General features: G+C 48.8%; 1 protein-coding gene across 1 annotated transcript in view; it reads left to right on the top strand.

Moving 5' to 3' along the window:
* dnah9l (dynein, axonemal, heavy polypeptide 9 like) overlaps positions 1-12508 on the top strand; it is a 668659-nt gene that overhangs the window by 97123 nt on the left and 559028 nt on the right. The window lies entirely within an intron of this gene.

Here is a 12508-nt window from a genome sequence, read left to right as displayed (position 1 = left end):
GTGCTCTGTGAATATATCACATTTGGCGACGAGTATGGGATTTTTTGCATGATTTAAAGCTGAAATTTTGTTGGTGAAGGATTTATCCAGCCGACAGAGAGACTTTGGAAGCTTCCGTCTTTGGAAAAAAGCTACAAAATCCGAGGTAAAATACAGCACACCATGTGAACAGCTAGAAATTAAAATGGCAGTTCCCGCAGGTGTAATGGAACATTTGGGGGTATATAGACACGACCGGGGAATGTTTTAAAGTTTATGTGAATCGGCTAGAAATGTATTTCACTGCAAATAACATAATCAAAGTTCCAGAGAATGCAGTCCAGAATCAGGCAGTATTGGAACGGAAGCGAGCTATCATCTTATCTGCAGCTGGACCGGCATTGTATGAAACTCTGGTAAATCTGCTTGTGCCTGACGAGCTAAAGGACACAACGCTTAGAGATTTTAACGAAGCTGGAGCAGCACTATAACCCCAAACCATTAGAAATTGCTGAAAGCTATTGTTTCGGGATACGGAATCAAAAGTCTGTAGAAAGTATCAGTGATTACATTGTAGCATTAAAAAAGCTATCTTATTCACTGTAATTTCGGAAACTTTCAAAACCGAGCATTGCGGGATCGTTTTGTTTGTGGGGTGAAAAATGATGCGATCAGAAGAAAGTTATTGACGACGGATGACTTGACTTTTGAGCTTGCTTGTCAGACAGCGAGGTCGATGGGCATGGCCAATCAATATTCCTGAGAATTGCATAATAATTACGGTTGTCAGTCAACCGAGGTACATTACCTGCAGGTTCAAAGTAAAAGTCGGTGGGGGCCCAAAGTCTCAGAAACTGGAAATTCTAACAGAGCATCGAAGTCATGCTATAGGGGCCTGGGACAACACCTTGCTCAAAGTTGTCCATATGTGAAGGCAGAGTGTTTCTTCTGCAGAAAGACTGGCATCTTGCGAAGGCATGCCAACTGAAGGGTAAACCAGCTTTTAAAGCTGAGTCCAGCATTCAAAGCTATGAGTGGAAATCCCAAGAGATTACATAGCATGGAAGAACAACAACAGGATGTGGAGATGTTAGAGTTACACGTCATCAGGAGCACGAGGTTAACGGACAGCGATTCGGAAAGTATCAAAATCCACATAGATGTTGCGGGATTCAAGATACCAATGGAAATCGACATGGAGTGTGGTACCGGAATCGCTATACTCGACAAATTGTGTGATTTCCCATTGGAGAAATCCAAGATTGAACTGTGAGGCTACTCGGGAGAAAAAATTCCTGTGATAGGTCGTATCACCGTACCGGTGAAATATAAGGATCAATTTCAAAAGTTGCCTCTAATAGTAGTGAAAGGAGACAAGCCTGCCTTACTAGGAAGAAATTGGTTGAGATCACTGAAGCTGGATTGGAGTGAGATTTTTCGAGTGGAAGTGAGATTTGCATCAACGGATGATATCAAGAAGTATCCGAAGGTGTTCTGCGAAACGGGCAGTCCAATCCAAGGCTTCAAGGCGAGTGTCAGGGTACAGAAGGACGCTAGATCGGTTTACTACAAGCCACGGTCCGTACCATATGTACTCGAGGAGAAAGTTGAGCAAGAACTCAAAAGACTAGAGACTGAGAACATTATTTTTAAGATAGATCGATGTAATTGGGCTACACCCATTGTTGTTGTACCTCAGTCCGATGGCAAGGTAAGATTGTGTGGTGATTATAAGGTAACCGTAAACCACGTTCTCGAGGGTAATGTCCCCAATACATTGCCGAATATAGTAGATTTGTTCACAACACTGACAGGTGGTCAGATCTTCTCAAAACTGGATCTTACGAATGCCAACTTACAGCTTGAACTAGATGAGGAGTCCAAGTCATGCGTGACTATAAATACTCATCGAGGCCTATTATCAATTTAATAGATTACCGTTTGGAGTGTATTCTGCTCCTGCCATATTCCAAGGGGTGATGAACCAGATTTTGCAAGGTATTGAAGGGGTAGTATGTTGTTTGGATGACATACTAATTTCAGCACCAAATAGGCAAATTCAGAATAAAATATTGAATTAAGACCTCAAACGGCTAGAGAAGCACAGAGTACGAGTGTCTGCTTGTAAGTGTGAGTTATTTAAAAACGCAGTCGAGTACTTAGGGTAGAGTAGACAAAGATGGTTTACATCCAACCATGGGAAAGCTGGATGCAATCAGAAATGCACCCACTCCCAGGAATATCACTGAACTTTGTTCATTCTGGGTCTTTTGAACTATTATGGGAAGTTCCTACCAAATTTGGCTACAGTATTACATCCACTGAATGACCTATTGAAAAAACAGGTCCATTGGAAGTGGTCAAAAGAATGCAATACAGCATTCAAGGAGTGTAAAAGCAAATTGCTAGAGAGCACCATGTTAGTTCACTATGATGTATCTAAGGAGATTAAGCTAGCATGTGATGCCTCTCCGTATGGAGTTGGGGCAGTGATCTCTCGTGTATCACGTAGTGGGGAGGAAAGACCAATTGCTTTTGCTTTACGCACTCAGTGCCAGTGAGAGTAATTATGCGCAAATTGAAAGGGAAGCTTTGGCATTAATTTTTGGGGTCAAGAAGTTTCACAAATACTTGTATGGTTGTAAGTTTACCATTGTTACGGACCATAAGCCCCTAACAGCAATCCTCCATCCACAGTCCCCAGTTTCAACATTAGCTGCAGCCCGAATGCAGAGATGGGCTTTGATTTTGTTAGCATATACATATGATATTGAATACAGACGAACAGCTGATCACAGTAATGCTGATGCTATGTCGAGATTGCCTTCCCCATCACAAGTTACACCGGATAGGGAAGAAGTGTTTTATTTTTCATACATTGATGAACTGCCAGTCACAGCTGAAGAGATTGGTAGAGCAACCAATCGTGACCCAGTGATGTCAAAGGTGTATGATTATATTGCAAATGGATGGCAAACCAGGTATCAGACAAGAATATTCATCCATTCTTCATTCGTAGGAATAAATTATTAGTCAATAAAGATTGTATCATGTGGAGTGCAAGAGTGGTTATACCAAATAAATTCAGGCCAAATTATTAGGCGACCTCCATGACCAGCACCAAGGAATGTGCGTGACCAAGAGTTTTGCATGCAGCTATTTATGGTGGCCAAGCCTTGATAAAGCTATAGAGTACATCGTGAGTCAGCAACTACCATCAGTACCATTACAGCCATGGAAATGGCCTCCCAGGCTGTGGCAAAGGCTACATACTGATTTTGCTGATTTGAAGGACAACAATTGTTCATTGTGATTGATAGTCATTCGAAGTGGGTTGAGGTGTTTCCGATGTGGAAAATAACAACAAGTAAAACATTGGACATTTTACGAAGATTATTTTCTTCATTTGGCCTCCCAGAAGAAATTGTTTCGGATAATGGACCACAATTTCGTTCCGAAGAATTTGCACAGTTCACGAGAATCATGACAGAGATAGAGTAAAAGAGAGAAGTGTGAAATTAAACCAGAAGGTGAGAGTGAAAAACCATCACCAGAAATGGTTAAAGTGTTTACCAGGAAGAGTAGTGAAGATACGTGGTCCTCGCACATATTTGGTCAAGATGTTTGATAATGGACAGGTTAGGTTTGTTCATATTGATATTTTACCTACAGACATGGAAGGAGTTGAAGGTGGGAATGATTCAATTATTTCTGACTCATCGGATAGTTTTGATATACCAGTAGCAAATCCTACATCCAGTGTACTGGAAACAAATCCAATAGAAAATCATAATGTAAGTCTGAGTCCAAGTCAGGAAAACAAAGAGCCTGAAGTTAGTGAGTTCAAATGAAAATCAAGGAAATTCCGTGGAGGAAAACGTTCCTCAGGATGAGCCTCGAATGACTTTAGATTCGACACCATGTTTGGAAGGTTCTGTTCAAGAGCGAAGGTATCCTCTTTGAAACAGAAAACAAGTGGTTAAGTTAAATTTGTAAATATGGAAAAAAAATGTCTCTAATCCTGTGTTATGTATAAACATTCAAGTTATGTATGATATAATAACTTCATTAAGGAGGGAGAAGTGTAATGTCTGTGAGCTTGTAATGTTTGTAGCTCCACACTGGATGTGGACATATTGTGTACTGCAACTACAGAGTTCATAATAAACAGCACCCCAGGCATGTTCTAGAGGCTTTTGACAGAGCTGCCTGCCATGTTAGAAAGCTGTGTGTGCTGTGCTCTGTGAATATATCACAGGGGGAGAGAGAGAGAGACAGACTGTGGGGGGGGGGGGGGGGAGAAGAGAGAGACTGTGGGGGGGGGGAAGAGAGAGACTGTGGGGGGGGGGAAGAGAGAGACTGTGGGGGGGGGAAGAGATAGACTGTGGGGGGGGGGAAGAGATAGACTGTGGGGCGCGTGGGGAAGAGAGAGACTGTGGGGCGGTGGGGGGGGGGAAGAGAGAGACTGTGGGGCGGGGGGGGGGGAAGAGAGAGACTGTGGGGCGCGTGGGGAAGAGAGAGACTGTGGGGCGGGGGGGGAAGAGAGAGACTGTGGGGCGGGGGGGGGGAAGAAAGAGACTGTGGGGCGGGGGGGGGGGAAGAAAGAGACTGTGGGGCGGGGGGGGGGGGAAAAGAGAGAGACTGTGGGGCGGGTGGGGAAGAGAGAGACTGTGGGGCGGGGGGGAAGAGAGAGACTGTGGGGGGGGGGAAGAGAGAGACTGTGGGGCGCGTGGGGAAGAGAGAGACTGTGGGGCGCGTGGGGAAGAGAGAGACTGTGGGGCGGGGGGGAAGAGAGAGACTGTGGGGCGGGGGGGGAAGAGAGAGACTGTGGGGCGGGTGGGGAAGAGAGAGACTGTGGGGCGGGGGGGGGGAAGAGAGAGACTGTGGGGCGGGGTGTGGGGGGGGGGAAAGAGAGAGACTGTGGGGCGGGTGGGGAAGAGAGAGACTGGGGCGGGGGGGGGGGTAGAGAGGGAATAGGGACAGGGGAGAAGAGAGAGATGGGGGGCGGGGGAGAAGAGAGAGATGGGGGGCGGGGGAGAAGAGAGAGATGGGGGCGGGGGAGAAGAGAGAGACTGTGGGGGGGGGGAGAGAGAGAGACTGTGGGGGGGGAAGAGAGAGAGATGGGGGGGGGAGAGAGAGAGACTGTGAGGGGGGAAGAGAGAGAGACTGTGGAGGTGGGGGGAGAGAGACTGTGGTGGAGTGGGGGGAAACAGAGAGACTGGGTGGGGGGGGGAAAGGGAGAGGACTGTAGTGGGGGAGGGGAAAAGAGAGACTATGGGGGGTGGAAGAGAGACTGTGGGGGTGGGGGGGGAGAGAGAGAGACTGTGGGGGTGGGGGGGAGAGAGAAAGAGACTGTGGGGATGGGGGGGAGAGAGAGAGAGACTGTGGTGGGGGGAGAGAGACTGTGTGGAGGGAAAGAGAGAGATTGCGGGTTGGGGGGGCGGTGGTTGGAGAGAGAATGCGGGGGCGTGGGGGGGAGGGAGAGACTATCGGGGGAGGGGAGAGAGACTGTCAGGGGAGGGGAGAGAGATAGACTATGGGGGGTGGGGGTGGAGAGAGATACTGTGGTGGGGGTGGAGAGAGATACTGTGGGGGGTGGGGGTGGAGAGAGATACTGTGGTGGGGGTGGAGAGAGATACTGTGTGGGAGGTGGGGGGAGAGACTGTGGAGCGGGGGGGAGAGATTGTTGAGTGGGAGTTGGAGACTGTTGGTGGGAGTGACTGTCGGGTGGGGGGGTGAAGAGGGAGAGACTGTGTGGCGAGGCGAAGTGAGACTGGGGGGGGAAGTGAGACTGTGGGGGGGGGAAGTGAGACTGTGGGGGGGGGGGGAAGTGAGACTGTGGGGGGGGGAAGTGAGACTGTGGGGGGGGGAAGTGAGACTGGGGGGGGGTAAGAGAGACGGGAGGGGAAGTGAGACTGTGGGGGGGGGGTAAGAGAGACTGTGGGGGGGGGGTAAGAGAGACTGTGGGGGGGGACGAGAGACTGTGGGGGGGGGACGAGAGACTGTGGGGGGGGACGAGAGACTGTGGGGGGGGGGGAAAGAGACTGTGGGGGGGGGGAAGAGAGACTGTGGGGGGGGGAAGAGAGACTGTGGGGGGGGGAAGAGAGACTGTGGGGGGGGGAAGAGAGACTGTGTGGGGGGGGGGAAGAGAGACTGTGTGGGGGGGGGAAGAGAGACTGTGGGGGAGGGGGGAAGAGAGACTGTGGCGGGGGGGAAGAGAGACTGTGGGGTGGGGGGAGTTGGGAAGAGAGACTGTGGGTGGGGGGAGAGAGACTGTGGGGGGGGGGAGAAAGAGAGAGAGAGAGACTGTGGGGTGGGGGGGGGAAGAAAGAGAGAGAGACTGTGGGGGGGGGGAGAAAGAGAGAGAGACTGTGGGGGGGAGAAAGAGAGAGAGACTGTGGGGGGGAGAAAGAGAGAGAGACTGTGGGGGAGAGAAAGAGAGAGAGAGACTGTGGGGGGGGGGGGAGAAGGAGAAGAGAGACTATGGGGGGGGGGGAGAAGGAGAAGAGAGACTGTGGGGGGGGAGAAGGAGAAGAGAGACTGTGGGGGGGAGAAGAGAGACTGTGGGGGGGGAGAGAAGAGAGACTGTGGAGGGGGGGGAGAAGAGAGACTGGGGGGGGGAGAAAGAGAGAGTGACTGTGGGGGAGAAAGAGAGAGAGACTGGGGGGAGAAAGAGAGAGCGACTGTGGAGGGGGGAGAGCGACTGTGGGGGTGGAGGGGGGAGAGCGACTGTGGGGGTGGAGGGGGGCGAGCGACTTTGGGGGTGGAGGGGGGAGAGCGACTGGGGGTGGAGGGGGGAGAGTGACTGTGGGGGTGGAGGGGGGAAGAGAGACTGTGGGGGTGGAGGGGGGAGACAGACTGGCGGGGGAGAGAGACTGTGGGGTGGGGGTGTAAAGAGAGAGAGACTGGTGAGAGGGTGGGGGAAGAGTGAGAGACTATGGGGTGGGGGGGAAAGAGAGAAAGACTGGGGTGGGGGTAAAGAGAGAGACTGGGGGGCGAGTGAGAAACTGTGGGGGTCATGAGAGAGAGATTGGGTGGGGGAAGAGAGAGCGAGACTGTGTGGGGGGGGCGGCGCGGTAGATAAAGTGTGAGACGCGGCGGGGGAAAAACGAGGGAGACTGTGGGGTGGGAAGGGGGGAGAGAGAGTGAGACTGTAGGGTGGGGAGGGCGGTGAGAGTGAGAGACTGTGTGGGGGGGAGGGGGGGTGGGACAGAGAGTGAGAGAGGTGAAGAATGAGAGGGGGAACTCGGGGAGGACGGATCACCTTCTTCCAACCCCCTTTACAGCCACACCCAATTTCTCGGAAAGCTCGATGCCTGTTTGACGAGACATCATTTTAGTGGATGAAATCCAGAAGTCACAACAGTCATGACGCTGGCACTATTCACTTCATACCCAATAAACCTGTTAACAATCTGTGACCCATACAGAATTCCCCATCTATGGCGGGGAGGGAGGTGTTAAGATCAGGAACTCGGGCTAGGCTGGGATGGGGTCAGGAACTCGGGCTGGGCTGGGGTCAGGAACCCGGGCTGGGCTGGGATGGGATGGGGTCAGGAACCCGGGCTGGGCTGGGATGGGGTCAGGAACTCGGGCTGGGCTGGGGTCAGGAACCCGGGCTGGGCTGGGATGGGGTCAGGAACCCGGGCTGGGCTGGGATGGGGTCAGGAACCCGGGCTGTGATGGGGTCAGGAACTCGGGCTGGGATGGGGTCAGGAACTTGGGCTGGGCTGGGATGGGGTCAGGAACCCGGGCTGGGCTGGGATGGGGTCAGGAACTCGGGCTGTGATGAGGTCAGGAACTCTGGCTGGGGTGGGATGGGGACAGGAACTTGGGATGGGATGGGGTCAGGAACTTGGGCTGGGCTGGGGTCAGGAACTCAGGCTGTGATGGGGTCAGGAACTTGAGTTGTTGGCGGGGGTGGGCGGGGGGAGGAACTTGGGCTGGGATGGGGGAACTCTATCCTGTCTGGTGTCTGAAGTCAGTGGCTCAAATTACACTTTGCAAAGTCACTCAGAACTTGGGCTGTGCGGTTCCAATTACACATTCCAGAGAAACATCTGGGTGTGGCTTATCCTCCAAGGGGACCAATCAGGTCATAAGATCATGGAGAGCCTATCCGAGCATTTTCTAGTGCAAATTGCTATATCCTCATGAAAAGGATATTTTGGCAAATATTGTATCATTGTATCATTGTGTGATTTGTCTCATGTTGCCATGATATAACGATCTTCTACGTGAGGGGGATGGACAGGATAGAGGCAGCGAGGTTGTTTCCGCTGGTCTGGGGGACTGGGGCTGGGGGGCACGGCCTCGGGGTGCGGGGGAGCCGATTTGGAGCCGGGTTGGGGGGGGGGGGGGAGAGTTTCTTCACCCGGGGGGTTGTGGGTCTGTGGAGTTCTCTGCCCAGGGAAGTGGTTGAGGCTGGCTCATTGACTGTGTTCGGGTTTTTGACCCGTTGGGGGTTGCGGGGAGCAGGCGGGTGGGTGGGGCTGGGTCCACGGCCGGATTGGCCGTGGTCTTGTTGGGTGGCGGAGCAGGCTCGAGGGGCTAGATGGCCTGCTCCTGTTCCTAATTCTTATGTTCTTAAGTCACCTTCTCCAAACAAAAGATGGTTAGCAAAATAGTTTTCTTTTTACAAAGGCAGTGTTCTTTTACATCTCATCATTTTCTAGCTTGGCTCATCTGTAACTCTCTTCCTATTCTACATACATGATAATGCACAGTCTGTATTATAAGGAATGAACATCCCAAAAAATTGAGGTGACATTGAGACCATAAAATTGAAGCTTGAGTGATTTATCAAACTGATCTGTTTATGCCTTAATACACGGAGCCCATAGAAGTGAATAGGCTTTTTGTCCTTAATGTATTTGTTTATATGGATTGTTCTCCAAAACACTCCACATTTTTCCATTGCATTGCTATTTTAATGTAACACTGTAGTTTTCAACATTGCAGCTTAATAAGAACTGATCAATCAGTTGTGTTGTTCTTCTGAAGCATGCTGACTGGAACATTTGTGTTCCAGCAGTTGTTCAGTCAACTGTGATGTTGAAAACTGCTGTGCTGGTTAAAATGGCAAGTGAAGCAGAAGGAATGGAGGTCAGCTGTTATGTTGAAAACTGCTTCCAGGTAGGGATTGTAGTTGAAATCATCTGTAAAACACGGGGAGTCATAAGGGAAGAATTTGTGCGTTGCGATTTCATTCGCTGAAGTGAATATCTGGTAAGTGAATAACCTGCTTAAGTGGGCTTAATTATGTATACATAATGTTTTTTTGCTGAAAGAGATGTAAAAGCAGAGGTATGGATCCCATGTTCGTGTCATGTGCGCTACTATTTCTAACTTGCATCAACAACTTGGATTCAGAAGCTCTTGCAAATTGGTCAAATCACAGACGATATTAAATGGGGGAGAAGGTCAAGTTATATGAGGCAACAAAGAATCGACAAAATAAACTAGATAAAATATGAGTAAGCTGAATAGTGGCAGATTAAGTTCAGTATGAGAGAGTAAGATATTGTACATTCAAAGAAAAAAATAGAACAACATTTGTTCTGAATCTTTGAGGTTGAAATAGCAAAGGATGACATTGAAAGAAATCTAGTTAATTGAGTATGTTAAATATCAAGTCTATCAACAAAGCAAATAGGATGCTGAACTTTAAATTAAAATACAATCGATGGAAGTGATGCATAAACCATGCAGTGCGATCGTTGCACATGATTTTTAGGTACTGTTTTTTTTAGTCAAGACACACAAGGGATACCTTATAGTTTGGAAGGTATTCAAAGACCCACGAGGTCCTTATCCCTGGCATCAGTGGGAAATGTTATGAGATATTACAACAGAAATCGAGGTTTTTGAACCTTGAAAGGAGATGTCTCAGAGGGGACTGCCTGGAAGAAAATGAAATGTAAACAACACAGAAAAGGTAAATCCAGAAAGTTAAACCATGACAATAGGAAAATAGGGCACAGGTTCAAAGTAGAATTGGGCAAATTTAGGACGGATAATTTTTTCCATCAAAGAGGGACTTCATTAGAACATAAGGCCATACAGCCCCATGAGCCTGCTGCACCATTCAATAAGATAATTGGCTGAATTTCTACGTCAACTCCACTTTCCCACCCTATCCCCATAATCCCTTAATTCCCTTAGTGTCCAAAAATCTATCGATCTCAGTCTTGAATATGCTCAGTGACTGAGCATCCACAGCCCTCTGGGGTTCCCTTGCTCTCTAAATCCCATTCCCAACTTCCTGACCCCTATTTCCTTCCTAGAAACATAGAAACATAGAAAATAGGTGCAGGAGTAGGCCATTCGGCCCTTCTAGCCTGCACCGCCATTCAATGAGTTCATGGCTGAACATGCAACTTCAGTACCCCATTCCTGCTTTCTCACCATACCCCTTGATTCCCCTAGTAGTAAGGACTTCATCTAACTCCTTTTTGAATATATTTAGTGAATTGGCCTCAACAACTTTCTGTGGTAGAGAATTCCACAGGTTCACCACTCTCTGGGTGAAGAAATTCCTCCTCATCTCAGTCCTAAATGGCTTCCCCCTTATCCTTAGACTGTGTCCCCTGGTCCGGACTTCCCCAACATTGGGAACATTCTTCCTGCATCTAACCTGTCTAACCCCGTCAGAATTTTAAACGTTTCTATGAGGTCCCCTCTCATTCTTCTGAACTCCAGTGAATACAAGCCCAGTTGATCCAGTCTTTCTTGATAGGTCAGTCCCGCCATCCCGGGAATCAGTCTGGTGAACCTTCGCTGCACTCCCTCAATAGCAAGAATGTCCTTCCTCAGGTTAGGAGACCAAAACTGTACACAATACTCCAGGTGTGGCCTCACCAAGGCCCTGTACAATTGTAGCAACACCTCCCTGCCCTTGTACTCAAATCCCCTCGCTACGAAGGCCAACATGCCATTTTCTTTCTTAACCGCCTGCTGTACCTGCATGCCAACCTTCAATGACTGATGTACCATGACACCCAGGTCTCTTTGCACCTGCCCTTTTCCTAATCTGTCACCATTCAGATAATAGTCTGTCTCTCTATTTTTACCACCAAAGTGGATAACCTCACATTTATCCACATTATACTTCATCTGCCATGCATTTGCCCACTCACCTAACCTATCCAAGTCGCTCTGCAGCCTCATAGAATCCTCCTTGCAGCTCACACTGCCACCCAACTTAGTGTCATCTGCAAATTTGGAGATAGTACATTTAATCCCCTCGTCTAAATCATTAATGTACAGTGTAAACAGCTGGGGCCCCAGCACAGAACCTTGCGGTACCCCACTAGTCACTGACTGCCATTCTGAAAAGTCCCCATTTACTCCTACTCTTTGCTTCCTGTCTGACAACCAGTTCTCAATCCATGTCAGCACACTACCCCCAATCCCATGTGCTTTAACTTTGCACATTAATCTCTTGTGTGGGACCTTGTCGAAAGCCTTCTGAAAGTCCAAATATACCACATCAACTGGTTCTCCCTTGTCCACTCTACTGGAAACATCCTCAAAAAATTCCAGAAGATTTGTCAAGCATGATTTCCCTTTCACAAATCCATGCTGACTTGGACCTATCATATTACCTCTTTCCAAATGCACTGCTATGACATCCTTAATAATTGATTCCATCATTTTACCCACTACCGATGTCAGGCTGACCGGTCTGTAATTCCCTGTTTTCTCTCTCCCTCCTTTTTTAAAAAGTGGGGTTACATTGGCTACCCTCCACTCCATAGGAACTGATCCAGAGTCAATGGAATGTTGGAAAATGACTGTCAATGCATCCACTATTTCCAAGGCCACCTCCTTAAGTACTCTGGGATGCAGTCCATCAGGCCCTGGGGATTTATCGGCCTTCAATCCCATCAATTTCCCCAACACAATTTCCCGACTAATAAGGATTTCCCTTAGTTCCTCCTCCTTACTAGACCCTCCGACCCCTTTTATATCCGGAAGGTTGTTTGTGTCCTCCTCAGTGAATACCGAACCAAAGTACTTGTTCAATTGGTCCGCCATTTCTTTGTTCCCTGTTATGACTTCCCCTGATTCTGACTGCAGGGGACCTACGTTTGTCTTTACTAACCTTTTTCTCTTTACATATCTATAGAAACTTTTGCAATCCGTCTTAATGTTCCCTGCAAGCTTCTTCTCGTACTCCATTTTCCCTGCCCTAATCAAACCCTTTGTCCTCCTCTGCTGAGTTCTAAATTTCTCCCAGTCCCCGGGTTCTCTGCTATTTCTGGCCAATTTGTATGCCACTTCCTTGGCTTTAATGCTATCCCTGATTTCCCTTGATAGCCACGGTTGAGCCACCTTCCCTTTTTTATTTTTACGACAGACAGGAATGTACAATTATTGTAGTTCATCCATGCGGTCTCTAAATGTCTGCCATTGCCCATCCACAGTCAACCCCTTCAGTATCATTCGCCAATCTATCCTAGCCAATTCACGCCTCATACCTTCAAAGTTACCCTTCTTTAAGTTCTGGACCATGGTCTCTGAATTA

This window comes from Pristiophorus japonicus, chromosome 3 (genome assembly GCF_044704955.1).
Source record: "Pristiophorus japonicus isolate sPriJap1 chromosome 3, sPriJap1.hap1, whole genome shotgun sequence".
Classification (NCBI taxonomy): Eukaryota; Metazoa; Chordata; class Chondrichthyes; family Pristiophoridae; genus Pristiophorus; species Pristiophorus japonicus.
The sequence above is the reverse complement of the archived record's forward strand: the minus strand, read 5'-3'. Positions and strand labels throughout refer to the sequence as shown.